This window comes from Capra hircus, chromosome 3 (genome assembly GCF_001704415.2).
Source record: "Capra hircus breed San Clemente chromosome 3, ASM170441v1, whole genome shotgun sequence".
NCBI classification, from domain to species: Eukaryota; Metazoa; Chordata; class Mammalia; order Artiodactyla; family Bovidae; genus Capra; species Capra hircus.
This window is the reverse complement of record NC_030810.1, coordinates 5,732,773-5,746,047: the sequence shown is the minus strand read 5'-3', so window position 1 is coordinate 5,746,047 and position 13,275 is coordinate 5,732,773.

The window sequence follows — 13,275 nt, the reverse complement described above, 5'->3', positions numbered from 1 at the left end:
GGCAGTACCTTCCAGAAACCCCTCTAAAACTAGGCAGGATCCTCTGAAATTTGCTCAGGGCTCAGCAAACTCTTCCTGCAAAGGGCCCAGCAGTATTTTAGACTTTATAGACCTCGGGGTCTCTGTCATGACTAGTCAACTCTTTGTTGTGAAAGCAAGCAGCCAGTGACAATGGGCAAACACAGGGGCACGTGTGTGCTAATAAAACTTTATTTAGACACCAAAATTTGGATTTTATTTATTTCCAAATGTTACAAACCGGTCTTCTTTTGACTTTTAAAATATCACTTAAATATGGTTTTTCCAATAGCCACGTATGGATGTGAAAGTCGCATCATAAAGAAGGCTGAGCACTGAAGAATTGATGCTTTTGAACTGTGGTGCTGGAGAAGACTCTTGAAAATCCCCTGGACAGCAAGGACATCAAAAAAGTCATCCTAAAAGAAATCAACTGAATATTCATTGGAAGCATTGATGCTGAAGCTGAAGCTCCAATACTTTGGCCACCTGATGGAGAGAGCCAACTCATTAGAAAAGACCCTGATGCTGGGAAAGACTGAAGGCAGGAGGAGAAGGGGACAACAGAGGATGAGATGGTTGGATGGCGTCACTGACTCCATGGACATGAGTTTGAGCAAACCCCAGGAGATGGTGAAGGACAGCGAAGCCTGGTGAGCTACAGTGCATGGGGTCACAAAGAGTTGGACATGACTTAGCAACTGAACAACAAGAATAACACTGATGTGTCTTGCATATTAACTAACTCCACTGCCCTGAAGTGAGTCTAATGGGGAACCTTGCCTATTACCTATTAAAAAGCATATTTAAAAAGTGGAGCCTGTGTTGGGGGTGAAGGAGAACCCCACATACTCACTTCCCACCCCCTTGGCAAGCAGGCTTCCTGAGGGAGCCCCAAGGAACACAGCTTGGTGAGCACTGTCCTAAGAAGAGGGAGTGAGTCTGAGCACATGGCCACCGCTGCTTTTCCGAAGGCAGCCTCGTGTTCCTGGGATTCACGCAGAAAGCTGGCAGGCGTGCGGGATGCCGGATACCCTGGACCCCACCTGGGCACATGACTCCCCTGCAGGACGGGCTCACACCAGGCGCAGAGGTGACACGCGCGAAGGGATGGCTGTCAGGCGGCGTGTTGAGCTGGGTAGGTCACAGCTTAGAAAAGCATCTGCTGCTAAGTCACTTCAGTCGTGTCCGACTCTGTGCAACCCCATAGACGGCAGCCCAGCAGGCTCCCCCGTCCCTGGGATTCTCCAGGCAAGAGCACTGGAGTGGGTTGCCATTTCCTTCTCCAATGCATGAAAGTGAAAAGTGAAAGTGACATCACTCAGTTGTGTCTGACTCTTCGCGACCTCATGAACTGCAGCCTACCAGGCTGCTCCATCCATGGGATTTTCCAGGCAAGAGTGCTGGAGTGACTTGTCATTGCCTTCTCCAAGTAAAGCATCAATCCATGTCGAAACATGGAGTCTGGTGAGAACAGAACAGAGTGAGGTTCGGGCCGGAAACTGCTCTTCTCTTCCACGGAAAGCATGCCCGTTGACCTAGATATGTTTGATAACAGGCTGATCTCTGTGATCACACTGATGAAACATTCCCTTAGTTTTTTTTGTTTTTGTTTTTGTTTTTCATTTGCCAGCGTGGCACCACTTGCAGGATCTTAGTTCCTCAACCAAGGATAGAACCCGGGCTAAGGCAGTGAAAGCGCTGAGTAATAACTACTAGACAGCCAGGGAATTCCCCCCTCGTGTTAGGAGATCTGATATGCTCAGAAGGTATCAACCATGAATTGGCACTTGCTGCGGGCTTGCCATCTACCTCGACGAGGGTTAAGTCATGAGCTGCTGCAGCTGGTGACCTCCAACACCCCTAAAGGAGTTCAGCGTGGAGAGCAGAAATGAGGCCCTCTGTGCTCCAGGAAACTGGCAGGACAGGTCTGTCTTCAGGTAGTTAGATCTTCTCAGGAGCTGATTTTATGAGCCCAATTCTCGTAGCTCCTCATATCTAGAAAAGCACTGAAATCCTTCATGGTGATGACTGTTTCTCGCGACTAAGAGAAGTTTCATGAGACCAGGAGAAAACGTCCACAAAAATATGTGCTTGGCTGCATGGACCCCGCCTCACCAAAATCACATACATATTGTTCATCCCTCTGCCTCTTTGGAGCAGTCTCTCAGAGCCGTCTGAGCTGTTGTTTCCCGGGCAGCACTCCTCATATTGCCCCAAATGCAACTTCACTCGCAATTCTCATGTTGCGCATTTTTTTTAGTTGACAAAGGGAAGGCGCGTGTGCTCACACTCAGAAAACTGGGCTTCACACTCTGGGTGTTGAGTCTGGCTGTGGCCTTGGGCAGTCACCTCCTGCCTGACCCTCGGGCCTCTTTGGTAGACAGCATTCGCTTCCCTGCTATATCTTAAGAGGTTAAATAAGATGACGTTGACAGGTGCCCAGCCAAGGACTTAGCAACCAGTTGATAAATATTTAAGCTGAATCTATATTTGGAAACCAAGTGAAAATTGAAGAAGAGAAAAGCAGTCCTTCTGGGGGGCTGTTGCTTTGTGTATATTCAGAGGGGACAGCAAAGGGCACAGTTTGCCAACTGGATTCAACCCTAAAGTTTAGCAGAACTCCTGAAGATATTATAGCAAATAATCTATAAAACAAACAAACGCAAAGCACGAGTGCAAAGACGCTTGCGCAAATACATGGCAAATGTGATGAGAGAAAAAAGAGTTGGTAAACATTACGGAAACCCTCCTTGCAGACGCCTGAACAGATCCTTTCTAAATCCGTTACTTAGTTTTCATATGATCCAGGGTAAGATTATATAATTTCAAAACTGTCTGTAAACTACTCATTTTCATCTGATTTCTCAGTGTCTAATTTGTTCATCAGCCACAGCTATGTGTATAAAACCAGCTTTTTAATCAGCTCACAGAGTGTACAGAAGCACATTAATCTTCCACTTTATGGGAAAAAGAATTCTTGTACTCAGAATTATTATGCATTTTGCACTCAGGTGCACAGAGGAATGATTTACACACGTGTGTTAGCTTGTGCCTCTAGAAACATCCAGTTTAAAACCTGCTGCATACCCAAGCTCGGCGTCCTGCATTCTCACACCCCCAGGAGCTGACATGAACACGGAACAGTTTTCTGTGAGGCACATGCAGAAGACGGCTGGAGCAGGTTGCTAGGAGAATGAGGCTTCTTAGCCTTTCATCTTCATTTGGAAAAAAAGAGAAGAAACAGCAACTGGCTCGGTGGGAAAATTCTAGGGACACAGCTCTTGGGCGACAGTTTTCCTAGCAGGCAAGGGGAAGGGCATCTCCAGGGAGCCCTGGAGTGTCTGCACTGGGGCCAGCACCACCCTCTGCTCTGGCCGCCCGAGTCTCAGCCACACTGGTTCCCGCCCACCCTGTGTGAGTTCAGGGCTTGGTGACTTTGACAGGGTCAGCCCTGCTCCTGCGTCTGTTTCTAACAAGTAGGGCAGGAAGTGACTTCACCCACGGGGACCTCAGTTTATTGGTGCGTGAAAGGGACTCTGAGGTCCCTTCTGTGGTGTCTATTCCGTGACAATCTGAGACTAGATTTCTCTTTTTTGAATTTTCTTTTGGCTGCACCACACAGCATGTGAGCTCTTAGTTCGCTGACCAGGAATCAAACTGGTGTCCTCTGCTTTGAAAGGAGACTTCTTAACCACTGGACCGCCAGGGAAGTCCCTGAGTCCAGACTCCTAACTGCTTTTCTCTGGCATGAATCTTAGGAGCTGGAATCCTGATCTGGAAACAGACTGAACCTGGTAGAGTTGAGCATCACTCTGACAACCATGAAAAGGGCTTGCCTTGTCTAACAACCCCACATCTGGGTATAAGCCCTGAAGAGAGAAAATTAGGATCTCCAAGAGAGATTTGTTCACTCATGTTCACAGCGGCATTATTCTCTATAGCCAAAAGATGGGAACAACTGAAATGTCAGTCAGTGGATGAATGCATAAAGAAAATGTAATATACATTCACATATATGTATGGATATATTTATTGTTTAGTTGCTAAGTCATGTCTGACTCTTTGCAACCCCATGGACTGCAGCCCACCAGGCTCCTCTGTCCATGGGATTTCCTAAGCAAGAATACTAGAGTGAGTTACCATTTTCTTCTCTTCCATTTTAGATGTAAATAATAAATCACAGAAATATTACCAATATCTGAGACTTTGTCAGTGAGAAAAATCAGATATTTTCCTATCACAAATACCATAAATTTCTTAAAATATTAAGTTTATCAGCAATTCAAAGTTCTGCTTGTAGACTGACTGCTACGCCTTGTAAATTAATATGTTAATAAAGAACATATATTCCTAATAATAACTTGTTAAATATCTTGAAAACTCTAATATAATTGGATTCCCTTCATCATCTTATGCGTTTTATTGAATGGATTTAGAATATTAAATTTAGGTAAACATGAGAAGAGCTCGCAGTGCTTAGATTTACCACGGAAAGGCTGGGTTTTTTGTTTTAGTTGTGAGGGTGGTCACTAAATCTCTGCTGATGTGGATATAGCCGAGGAACAGCCCATGATATATCTCAGTGAAATACGCAAAGCCCGTGTCTATTTCCATTGCGAGGTCAGCATCAATGGTGGACAGATTCAAGGCCTGGCAAGGTATCTGGGTCCTAACGCTGGAGTCTGTGAAGACACTACCTTACGTGGCAAAAGAGATTTTGCAGATGTATTAACGTAAGGATCTGGGGTTGGGGACACTCTCCTGGGTCATCAGTGGGCTCAGTGTAATCACAAGTTCCTTTAAAGAGGGAGGCGGGAGAGTGGGAGAGAAATTCCAAGATGCTATGATGCGGGCTCTGAAGATGGAGAAAGGAGCCATGAGCCAAGGGTGGTAGGTAGTCTCCCGATGATAGACAAGGCTGGGAAACAGACCCTGCCCTGGAGCCTTGAGAAGGCAGGCAGGCCTGCCAACACTTTGACTTTTACCCCATGACACCCGTTTAGGCTTCTGACTGCCAGAACTGCCATAATAAATATGTGCTGTTTTCAGCCAGTAAATTTGGAGTAATTTGTTATAGGAGCATTGGGACTGGAAACACCGTGGAAATGGCAGTCAAGTTATGCTTAGCAGAGACCCAGAGAGAAGGCAGGGGTGGGGCTGGGGGTTTGCTTATGCCTTTGTCCTTGGAAAGGGCTTCTCTCGTGGCTCAGCTAGTAAAGAATCTGTCTGTAATGCAGGAGACCAGGGTTCCATTCCTGGGTTGGGAAGATCCGCTGGAGAAGGGATAGGCCACCCATTCGAGTATTCTTGGGCTTCCCTTGTGGCTCAGCTGGTAAAGAATCCGCCTGCAATGCGGGAGACCTGGGATCAATCTCTGGGTTGGGAAGATTCCCTGGAGAAGGAAAAGGCTACCTACTCCAGTATTCTGGCCTGGAGAATTTCATGGACTGTACAGTCCCTGGAGTCGTTAAGAGTCGGACACGACCGAGCAAGTTTCACTTTCACTTTCACTTTGTCCTCTGAGAAGTAGCATTTCCTTACTGTCTTCACAAACCAGCAAAAATTTCACAGAATAATTGTTCCTTTAAACAAATACTCACACCCACTATCTATGAGGCATTAATATTCTTCTATTTATTCTATTCTATTTGCTGATAAGCTTGGTTTTGCAACCTCTTAAAGAACTGTGGAAGGAAATGGCAACTCACTCCAGTATTCTTGCCTGGAGAATCCCCAAGGACTGAGGAGCCTGGTGGGCTACAGTCCACGGGGTCCCAAAGACTCAGACATGACTGAGGACTAAATACAACACAAAGAATTGTGACTCATAGAATCTCTGAATAACAATTACTCCTTAATTGGAGAAAATATAGTGATTTTTTGTTGTTGTTTTCGGCTTAAAGGGTCATAAACTATCATGGCATCTGGCCCCATCATTTCATGCCAGATAGAAAGGGAAAAACCGGAAGCAGTGATAGATTTTGTTTTCTTGGGCTCCAAACTGACTGCAGACAGTGACTATAGCCATGAAGTGAAAAGACGCTTGCTCCTTGGAAGGAAAGCTATGACAACCCTAGACAGCATGTTAAAAAGCAAAGACATCACCTTGCCCACAAACGTCAAAGCCATGGTTTTTCCAGTAGTCATGTACGGATGTGAGAGGGGGACGATAAAGAAGGCTGAGCGCTGAAGAACTGATGCTTTCAAATGATGGTGATGGAGAAGACTCTTAAGAGGCTTTTGGACAGCAAGGAGAGCAAACCAGTCAGTCCCAAAGGAAAGCAACCCTGAATATTCACTGGAAGTATTAATGCTGAAGCTGAAGCTCCAATACTTTGGCCACCTGATGAGAAGACCCTGATGTTGGGAAACTTTGATGATGAAATGGTTAGATAACATCACCAAGTCAACAGATAATGAGTTTGAGCAAACTCCAGGAGATGGTGGAAGACAGAGGAACCTGAAGTCCATGGGGTCAAAGAGTCAGACACAACTTAGTGACTGGACAACAACAACAACTCTCTTGGTTTGGGGCAGATTCCTTCCTGGTGACTCAGGGCAACTGGGACTGTGAGGAAGGAGCAACTGGTCTCAGGAGCAAGGAGAAGAAAGGTCAGGAGGGACAGCGCCCCATGGAAGAGCCAAGACGCTTTCCGGAAGCATAACACTAGAGGCTCCGCTTCAGTTGACTCTCATCCACCCTGAACTCCGACTTTACCCAGTCCCACTTTCTGCGGCCCCAAGCTTTGCAAGAGTCCTCAAGATCCACGCTGCCAATTGAGTGACAGTTGGAGGCAAAAGACTTGGGTTTCATACAGGAACCATTTGCATTTTCAGCTGGATTTTGAAAATCTAGATAAAAACCATAAATCATCCATTATTAAATTTAAGCTATCCCATAAACATGAAAATCTTTTTTAAACCACCTTGGACTAAATGGTACTACTGTTCACCTTGTTTACTCTGCGTATTAGAAAGATATTCTTTTAACCTTGCCAATAACCTAAAAATATAAGTGCAAAATAAATGAAGTCTTTGAAGGGTGTGTTCATCTGTGTTTCTGTTTTCCATTCCTTTGCAACGGGGCCATGGGTTCCTACGGGGAATTCTGAGCTTGTTAGTGGTAGGGGGCTTAGGTTACACAAATCTCATGAGTTTCAAAGGCTACTTGGCACTGAGGGTGTGGGGGTGGGTAGGTCCAAGGCTGATTCTGGCAAACCAATATTTCTTTTGAAAACCCTGCTAGCTACACATAGGTAGATTCAAAGGCAATTCCTGTTACACCTGACAACCCCAAATAGTCAACAGAAAACGCATACTGGACAGTGGTAGAGTCTATTAACGTGCTATGGGAAGAATATATCATAATGCCTGGAAGCTACAGACATATTACCCTACATGGCAAAGGGGAATCAAGGTTGCATGGAACTGAGGTTACCAATCATACGACCTTGAAATTGGCAAATGAGCCTGGATTATCAGGTGGGATCAATACAGTCATAAAGGTCCTGGGAAGCGGGAGGAGGCAAAGGAGGGGATCAGACTGACATGACGTGAGAACAATTCAACTCACTTTTGCTGACTGTGAAACTGATGGAGGAAGAGGCCACGAGCCAAGGAGTACGGGCAGCCTCCAGAAGCAGGCAAAGGCACAGAAACAGATGCCACAGAAAAGAACGTGACCTCTGATGCCTTGATTTTAGCCTGTTGAGGCCCGTGTCAGACTTCCCGCCTATAGAGCGAGAGGACAGCACATCTGTGTTGTTGGTGGCAGCAACAGAAAGGCCGTGACCTGTCTCGGAAGGTGGGCCGTGGGCACGGATGAGGGCTGCCTGGGACGGCAAGCAGAGCTGATGGAGGAGCTGGAGTCTCTCTCAAGGGGCCTCTTATTTGTTCAACCAAAGAGGGACCAAGAAACAAAAATGTCATGTATTTTCACATATATCATGGTTTGCATACATTGTCACAGGTTCCAATATTCCCTCTCCATTAGTGTCTATTCCTGTAGAACAAGTCACTCCCAAATTTAGTGGCTTACAACAAGAATCACTTACCATCTCTCAGGGTTTCTTTTAGAAATTACTTATTTGGCTGCGTCAGGTCTTCGTTGAGGCGTGCGGGACCTTTGTTGCCACGTGTGGGATCTTTACTTGTTGCACGTGAACTCCCAGTTACGTGTGGCATGTGGGATCTAGTTCTCTGGCCAGGGATGGAACCTGGGCCCCCTGCCTTGGGATTGTGGAATCCTGGCCACTGGACCACTGAGGATGTCCCCGAACTTTCATTTAAATTCAGCTAACATTTATTGAACATCTACTCTGTGCCCAGTAAGATGAGAAGTGAGCGTTTGCAATAGAAGAGGTAATTGCTCATTGGTTAACTTGTTGAATATTCATGAATAAATATTCCAGGACTATGCAGAAGGGAAATGGTCCTGGTCTTCACAGAAATCACAAAGTGATGGGGGAAGCTGTTAATCTGATCAGCATTTATTCTGCACCTGCCATGTGTCAGGCCCTTCAAGGTGCTGGAGATGGAATAGGGAACAAAGCAGATAGGAATGCTGGCCCTCAGAGAGTTTATGTTCTAATGAGGAACACAGAATACACCCATGAGAAGTAAAGAAAGTATGTACTGTATCAGAATGGGGCAAGCATTAAGAGAAATTTAGTTCAGTTCAGTTCAGTCGCTCAGTTGCGTCCAACTCTTTGTGACCCCATGCACTGCAGCACACCAGGCCTCCCTGTCCATCACCAGCTCCCAGAGCTTGCTCAAACCCATGTCCATCGAGTCAATGATGCATCCAGCCATCTCATCCTCTGCCGTCCCCTTCGCCTCCTGCCCTCAATCTTTCCCAGCATCAGGGTCTCTTCAAATGAGTCAGCTCTTCGCATCAGGTAGCCAAAGGACTGGAATTTCAGCATCAACATCAGTCCTTCCAATGGACACTCAGGACTGATATCCTTTAGGATGGACTGGTTTGATCTCCTTGCTGTCCACGGAACTCTCAAGAGTCTTCTGCAACACCACACTTCAAAATCCTCAATTCTTCATCGCTCAGCTTTCTTTATATTCCAACTCTCACATCCATACATGACTACTGGAAAAATCATAGCTTTGACTAGATGAACCTTTGTCAGCAAAGTAATGTCTCTGCTTTTTAATGTGCTGTCTAGGTTGGTCATAACTTTATTGCCAAGGAATCAGCATCTTTTAATTTCATGGCTGCAGTCACTATCTGCAGTGATTTTGGAGCTCCCCCAAAAATAAAGTCTGACACTGTTTCCACTGCTTCCCCATCTGTTTGTCATCAAGTGATGGGACCGGATGCCATGATCTTTGTTTTCTGAATGTTGAGCTTTAAGCCAACTTTTTCACTCTCTTTCACTTTCATCAAGAGGCTTTTTAGTTCTTCACTTTCTGCCATAAGGGTGGTGTCATCTGCATATCTGAGGTTATTGATATTTTTCCTGGAAATCTTGATTCCAGCTTGTGCTTCATCCAGCCCGGCATTTCTCATGATGTACTCTGCATATAAGTTAAATAAGCAGGATGACAATATACAGCCTTGACGTACTCCTTTTCCTATTTGGAACCAATCTGTTGTTCTGTGTCTAGTTCTAACTGTTGCTTCTTAACCTGCATACAGATTTCTCAAGAGACAGGTCAGGTGGTCTGGTATTCCCATTTCTTTCAGAATTTTCCACAGTTTATTGTGATCCACACAGTCAAAGGCTTTGGCACAGTCAATAAAGCAGAAGTAGTTGTTTTTCTGGAACTCTCTTGCTTTTTTGATGATCCAGTGGATGTTTGCAATTTGATCTCTGGTTCCTCTGCCTTTTTTAAAACCAGCTTGAACATCTGGAAGTTCATAGTTCATGTATTGCCAAAGCCTGGCTTGGAGAATTTTGAGCATTACTTTACTAGCGTGTGAGATGAATGCAATTGTGCAGTAGTTTGAGCATTCTTTGGCATTGCCTTTCTTTGGGATTGGAATGAAAACTGACCTTTTCCAGTCCTGTGGCCACCGCTGAGTTTTCCAAATTTGCTGGCATATTGAGTACAACACTTTCCCAACATCATCTTTTAGGATTTGAAATAGTTCGACTGGAATTCCATCACCTCCACTAGCTTTGTTCGTAGTGATGCTTCCTAAGGCTCACTTGACTTCACATTCCAGGATGTCTCACTCTGGGTGAGTGACCACACCATTGTGATCATCTGGGTCATGAAGATCCCTTTTGTACAGCTCTTCTGTGTATTCTTGCCACCTCTTCTTAATATCTTCTGCTTCTGTTAGGTCCATACCTAAACTAAGCAAGTGTATTAACTTACTATCATTGCTGTACAAGATTAGCACAAAATGAGTGGTGTAAACAACACAAGTTTATTATTTTATCATTCTGAAGGTAACATGTCAGAAATGAGTTGATAGAACTGGGTTCCTTCTGGAACCATTGGTGGTGATTTAGTCGCTAAGTCATGTCCAATTCTTGCAACTCCATGGACTGTAGTCCGCCAGGCTCCTCTGTCCATGGGATTCTCCAGGCAAGAATACTGGAGGGGGTTGCCATTTCCTCCTCCAGTGGATCTTTCCGACCCAGGAATCGAACCTGGGTCTTCTGCATTGCAGGCACTTTCCCGACTGAGCAATAGCAGGGGAACCATTAGGAGAATTCATTTTCTTGCCTTTTGCTACTTCCAGAGGCCACCTGTGCTATGGCTCATGACTGCTTCATTCTATCTTCAAGGTCAGAAGTCTCCAACTTCTCTCTCTCTCTCTCAAACATGCATCTGTCTTCCTAGCTCCTCCTCTAACTCTGACCCCGATGCCTCCCCTCTTATAAGGTCCCTTGTGATTATATTGGACCCAGAATAATCTCATCTCAACATCATTAATTTCATCCCATCTGCAAAGCCCCTTTTCATCCCATCTGCAAGGCCATGTAAGATAACGTATTTACCCCTTTCAGAGATTAGGATGCGGTCATCTTTGGGGGCCATTATTTTTCCTGCCACATCAAGGAAGGAAGACATGGATTGCTGGGGAAGAAGGATGCCATCTGAGACAGGTTATCAGAGGAGGTGTCCCACATGGCGCCAGTGGTAAAAAATGCAACTGCCAAAGAAGGAGACTCAAGTTTGACCCGTGCATCGGGAAGATCCCCCAGAGTAGGAAGTGGCAACCCACTCAGGTATTCTTGCTTGCAAAATTCCATGGAGAGAGGAGCCTGGGAGGCTATACAGTCCATGGGGTCGCAAAGAGGCAGACATGACTTAGTGACTGAACAACAAGTGCATGTATGGCTTTGGAGACCAGAGGAAGGAGCTGGATTCTGCTCTGAGTGGGACAGGAGTTACTGGAGGGCTCTGAGCAGAGGCTTAAAATGACCTAACTTGGGTTTTATAAAGGTCACCAGGACTGCCTTCTGGAGAATAAACGGTAAGGTACAAGGTAAGAAGCAAGGAGACAAACTGCTAGATTCTTTTTCTAGCAATAACCCAGAGGCAAGAAGAGCGCAGGTTCAGTAGGGTAGGGGCAGTGGGGTGGTGAGAAGCTGGAGATTCTAGGTCTTGGGAGGTCAAGCTGATGCTATTTGGAATGTGGGAAAGAGAGGCACCAAGAATGGTATGAGGTGGTCAGCCCCAGTCGCTCAGTTGTGTCCGACTCTTTTTGACCCCATGGACTGTGGCCTACAAGGCTCCTCTGTTCATGGAATTTTCCAGGTAAGAGTACTGGAGTGTGTTGCCATTTCCTTCTCCAGGGGATCTTCCCCACCCAGGGATTGAGCCAGGGTCCCCCGCATTGCAGGCAGACGCTTTACTGTCCAAGCCATCCATAACTAGGATGGAGAAGATTTCAGGAGGAGCAGAGGACAGGCACAGCAAGAGATCAGCTTGAGACAAGTCTGACTGACATTGTCAGCAAGCATCCAACAGATGCTGAAGAGACGGTTGGATATGAATTTGAGGGTCACTAACTTCACTTTCACTTTTCACTTTCATGCATTGGAGAAGGAAATGGCAACCCACTCCAGTGTTCTTGCTTGGAGAATCCCAGGGATGGTGGAGCCTGATGGGCTGCCGTCTATGGGGTCGCACAGAGTCGGACACAACTGAAGCGGCTTAGCAACAGCAGCAGGGGCAACCTGCGTAAGACCCTTAAGCTGGGAAAGACTGAAGGTGGGAGAAGGGGACAATGACAGAAGATGAGATGGTTGGATGGCATCACCGACTCAATGGACACGAATTTGAGTAAACTCAGGGATTTGGTGATGGACAGGGAGGCCTGGTGTGCTGCAGTCCATGGGGTGGCAAAGAGTTGCTGCAGTCCATGGGGTGGTGGGGCACCACCCCACTGCCCCATCCCTACACGACTGAGCGGCTAAACCGAACTGAACCTGTATAGGGCATTCAAAGTCCAAAGATAGAAATCCCTGCATACAGAAAAGAGAAGAGACACAGAGACTCGGTGGCTCTCTGTATTTAAGAGAATAAGAGGGCTGACAAGCCAGGAAGATAGTAGGAAAGTCTGGTGAATTCGTTGTCCCAGCAGCCAGGAGAAGAGGGGTTCAAGCAGGGAAGGGCTCACTCACTGCTGAAAGGTTAAGAAAGAGGAAGCCACACTGTCCGCATGGGCGTTACCACAGTTACTGCGGATTCGAGGTTAGTCAGAGGCGGACCACGCAGGGAGCCATGAACTGTGCCTCAGTGCACCAGGTACCCCAGAGGGACTGGGGTGAGGGAGCAGGGGGTGAGCAAAGCCTGCGAGGGCTGAAGGGAGACGGCACATTCGTCTGGGAGAATTGTGAGTCCAGAGAGTGTAACTCAAGGATGCTGGATACCAGCTTGCGGAAGTCACACAGGCTGTAACTGAACCAGGCGAAGGTTCAGTGGGCTTTCATCAGGGATGCCGGGCAGCAGAGTCCTATTTCCAAAAGGCCACTTGGAGGGGTGGGGGCAGGGACCAGGCCTGTAGGTGCACACAAACCTGGCCCCGGAGCTCAGCACGTCTGCAACAATCCGGTTTGCCTCAAACTTTTAGGATTAGCCCCCCCTGCACGCTGGGGCCCCTGCAGCAATGCGGTCCGCCCCCTCCCCCTCCCGAATTGACGCGGGGACTGGGGTGGGTGCGCAGCCTGGGGACCGACGCAGAGCAGGCTGCAGTTAAAACAATTTTTTTAAAGAAAAAGGACGCCTAGAGACGCTCCATGGTGTGTCACCGCACCTCGTCGCGTGCCGGTCCAAAGTACA